Source organism: Myotis lucifugus, unplaced genomic scaffold (assembly GCF_000147115.1).
Source record: "Myotis lucifugus unplaced genomic scaffold, Myoluc2.0 scaffold_3, whole genome shotgun sequence".
Classification (NCBI taxonomy): domain Eukaryota; kingdom Metazoa; phylum Chordata; class Mammalia; order Chiroptera; family Vespertilionidae; genus Myotis; species Myotis lucifugus.
The window spans coordinates 27,351,331-27,355,605 of NW_005871051.1; the positions used below are offsets into that span (position 1 = coordinate 27,351,331).

The 4,275-nt window shown below is 51.7% G+C and overlaps 1 protein-coding gene across 1 annotated transcript in view; it reads left to right on the forward strand.

Annotated features, from left to right (window-relative positions):
• Positions 1-2,214: 2,214 nt before the first annotated feature.
• The window catches only part of DIS3L2 (DIS3 like 3'-5' exoribonuclease 2), a 304,622-nt gene continuing 302,561 nt past the window's right edge, over positions 2,215-4,275 (forward strand). Inside the window, 1 exon segment of the mRNA XM_014463733.2 lies at positions 2,215-2,256. The gene's annotated coding sequence lies outside the window, so the exon portion shown is untranslated.

Sequence of the window (4,275 nt, forward strand, 5' to 3'; positions counted from 1 at the left end):
GTACACCTGGTATTTGGGTCTTCCTTTTTCTACCTTAAAGGTTGATTTTGCCCCTTTTGTTCACAAAATATTTGATTTAGCTTTATCAAATTATAACCATTTTCTGGCCCTGTCTTGCTGGTGTTACACCTATGCCCCCTTGGCTAATATTTTGGATATTTCAAAATTCTTCAACCAACTTAGAATTTTGTGGTTTTACTTCACAGATGGATGATTTATAGTCTTTCAGAGAAGAACATTTACATTTTGGTAGAGCTTATTGTAATATTTTATATAATGGAAATGTACTGGAGTCATGGACTTGTGAGACAAGTCTCTCCCCCTCAGTCACTCCAAAGTGTGTTGTGGTTTCCCTTTGGCCCATATGAGGAAGCCCTAGGCTCACTGAACTTAGAGGACACGGGGATATATTATGTCTACCAGCCCTGCAAGGAGCCTTCATACTGGCTGACACCACACTTCCTCTCAAATGTCCAATTAGAACGGGATCTCCCTGTCGAACTTCTGTACAATCATTTGTTCTTGTCTTTGCTCTTTATTCCTGCTTCTATTTTTGATTTCTTTGGCTTCATCTCCAGTTCTGGCCCCCAAAACTCAGCTTCTAAATTTTCAATCTTTGTTCTTTTTCTCTTCTGGGTTTTCCATCCCAGTATCCATTGGACCCTCTCCCACCCATTAAACCCCTGGACCTCCACCGTCCTCTGTCCCCTGCCCCTGCCCCTGCTGGGATTCTCCCATCTTCTACACTTGAATAGACAAATTTGACCTCCATCGCAGTTTCGCTAAGGGTTCTGAAAAGACGTGTGTGAACATTGAACACCAAAGACTTTTATGGGTTCATTTATTCTTTAAGCAACATTGATCAAAGCTTTTGTGTGTGGCAGGCACTGTAGATGCAAGGGTAAGAAGTATTTCCTGCCTTCAAGGAACTCAGTTATCAGGAGCGGAATCCTGAAATTTGCAAATACTATGACAGTGCTCTTTAAAACACGAAGGTATTCAGGAATAAAGTCACCTCTGCTCCTTGTTTCGGAATGGAGCATATAGCGGTGGACCCCAAACTCACGCCACTATAGACTCTGACACCGTATTCCTGAATTCTGATTTTCCTATTGGGCACCTGACCTCCACATTGGACGCGGGTGACCACTCCCTTACTGAACTGCTTCCCTCTCCTGCTTATCCTCAGCAGTCCTCCGACCCAACATCTGGTTGCTCTGTGGGGGTTCCTTTTCCTTTGTTCACACCTACAGTACCGATGCTCTCTAGGTTCCTCCTTAGCCCTCCCTTCTCTACACACTTCCCTGGATAGACGACAAAGACTTTTCCGTGAGTTTCTCGACTGAGCCGGCTCCGACATGAAACACGTTCCTCCTTACCCTTTTTATTTATTTTATTTTATTTTTTAAAATATATTTTATTGATTTTTTACAGAGAGGAAGGGAGAGAGATAGTTAGAAATATCGATGAGAGAGAAACATCGATCAGCTGCCTCCTGCACATCTCCTACTGGGGATGTGCCCACAACCCAGGTACATGCCCTTGACCAGAATCGAACCCGGGACCCTTCAGTCCGCAGGCCGACGCTCCATCCACTGAGCCAAACCGGTTTCGGCTACCCTTTTTATTCGACTCTCCATCAGCTTGCCCTACTTGTGTCTGGACAGGCCCCCTCGGGCAGGCTCCAGCAGCTCCTTTATTTGGCCCATCCCTGCACGCAGGGCGCTGCCTGCCCTCCGCCGGCCTGGCATTCCCAGGTCAGGGACCAGCCTGGTGGCCCCTCTGCATCCCCAGTGCCAGCCCTGCACGTAACCCTGAGCAGGTGTCGCTGAGTAAAAACCTGTCTCCGCCAAGGGCCGGCACAGCCACGCTCGGGGACTAGAAGCGGGCTGCGGGGGTCGGGAGCAGGGGCGGGACGGTGTACGCCGACGGCCAGCCCCTAGAGCCGGGCCCGAGGCCGTCGGGGCCGGGCAGAAAGGCGTCCCTGAGGCCGTCCAGCTCGAGCCACCGACACAGCCAGTCGCCCCCGCAAGGCGAGACGGGAGAAGCTGCGGGAGGCTCCCCGCCCGGCCCTTCGTTTTCCGCTGCAGCGGAGCCACCGCAGACCACCGCCTGCGCAGCTCACCAGCCCGCGCTTGGTTCCTTCGCTCTTGGTTCCTTCCGGCCACCGTTGCTCTCGACCCCGCCGCGCCCGCCCCGACCCGGAAGAGCATTCAACTGCGGGATCCTGTGCGGCGCCGCCTCCCGGGAGCTACGGTGAGGCCACCGCCCCCTCCCGCCAGCCCACTCGACCCTTCCCGGACCGACCTGGCCTGGGCTGCGGGGCCCTGCGGCCCTGCGTGGGGCGCCAGTGGCGGCCCCGGGCGAGCGCCCTCCGCCGCTGGCGTTTCTCCCGGCCCTGACGTCGCCCCTGCCCACCTCCCGCCCCCGCTCCCGGCAGACGCGGCCGGCCCGGTAGCCCGGCGAGGCGCGCGGGGAGCAAACCAGCTGACAGGCTGGTCGCGGTGGCGAGGACGCTGCCGAGGCTCGGGGCACCTGTGGGCGCCTTCGCGGGGCCCTGACACTGGGGTTCGGCGCTGGCAGGGATGGGGCGCTTCAGGAGCCCTAACAGCAGCCTCTTAGAAATATGTTACTTGATGTTTGTCAGCTGCTTTCCGCAGGGGTGGACTTGATCTGCTCTGTTGATCGTGGAGACTCCTGTAATGGACTCTATTTGATCTTTTCCCCGGAAATTAACTTTTCAGTCTTTAGTGGTGTGCAGTTAATACTGTGTAGTTAAGATTTTGTATTTTCCGATTTTTCTATGGAAGGAACGCTCCCTGGGACTGAGTAGGTTCAGGAGAAGTTTCAAGTGAAATTTGCTATGTTGAAGAAAGTAGGGGCAGGTGGTGTTAATATCTCCGATTTACATTTGAAAACAGATTCAACATAATATCAAAATCCCAGCTGTATTTTTGAAATAGAAAAACTGAAATTTATATGGAACTACAAGGGACTGAACACCTCCCGTAACTGAGTCTGAAGGCGTGGTAACATTGTTGGATAACGACTTTACATTTAATCCAATGATAACAGAGCCCAAACAGGCATGTGAACAATTTTTGGGAATGACTTATTTTTTGGGAATAAAATACAGTAGTTTCTATCTCAAAATTCATTATTCAAAACAGTATAATTTCATTTTGGTTTAAGAACTATTTATTAAGCACCTACAGTGTTATATGCATAATAAGACATGAGACTGCACACATTAAATTTTAGGGAAACTATAAAATAACATTTATTTAAATGCAAAATCAGCGGGAGGAGAGGTTAGTATGGGTCTGAGTTTTCAGGAATATGTTTATGAATTATATCTCTAAAGTATAGATACTATTTGTTTCCTCTCTAAAACATAGATACAACGTCTACTATTCATATTGGAGGGGATAGGGAATCCTAAATAGTTTCTTTCTTCATATTCTTAAGGGTTTGGTGAATAGTCTCATATGACATTTTATAGTACTTATTTAAATTTCTAAGGCCACTTGATTGCAGTATCTATTTCTTTCATAGTACAAATCTGTCTGGCATATTTTGCGTTTGATATATGTGGAACTATAAGGGACTAATATAATGAGGCTAATAATGGGGACTTTGACACTTAGAGAGTCCTTATTCTGTTTCTGTAGTTGGTCTTACTTTTATTTTATACTAGAGGCCTGGTGCACAAAAATTTGTCACTGGCGGGGAGGGGGGTATGGGGGGTGTTCCTCAGCCCCACTTGTGCCCTCTCACAGTCTGGGACCCCTCGGGAGATAACCACCTGCTGGCTTAGGCCCACTCTCCAGGTGGCAGATGGCAGGCCCCATCCCTTGGTGCCTGCCCCGCCTCCCCGGGTTGCGCACACGACAGGGTGTCAGTCCGGGAGTTGGGGTGTTGCCCCGGGTTGGGTCGCACACGGGACGCCAGGGACAACAAGCCGGGCGGGGCCAGCGGGATCGCTACTGCCCCGCCCAGCCTGCCCTGGGTCAGGTCGCACATGGGACGCCCAGGTGGGCCGGTGGATCACTGCTCCCCCCCCGCTGCGCTGGGTCGGGTCGCACACGGGATGCCCAGATGGAGGCCAGGCGGGCTGGCCGATCACTGCTACACCGCCTAGCCGCCCCGGGTCACGTTGCACACGGACGGCCTCCGTCCTGGGTCGCAGATAGCAGGCCTGGATGGCGGCAGGGCAGGCGGGATGGCGCTGTCCCGCCCCCCGCCCCGGGTCGCAAATAGCAGGCCCAGATGGTG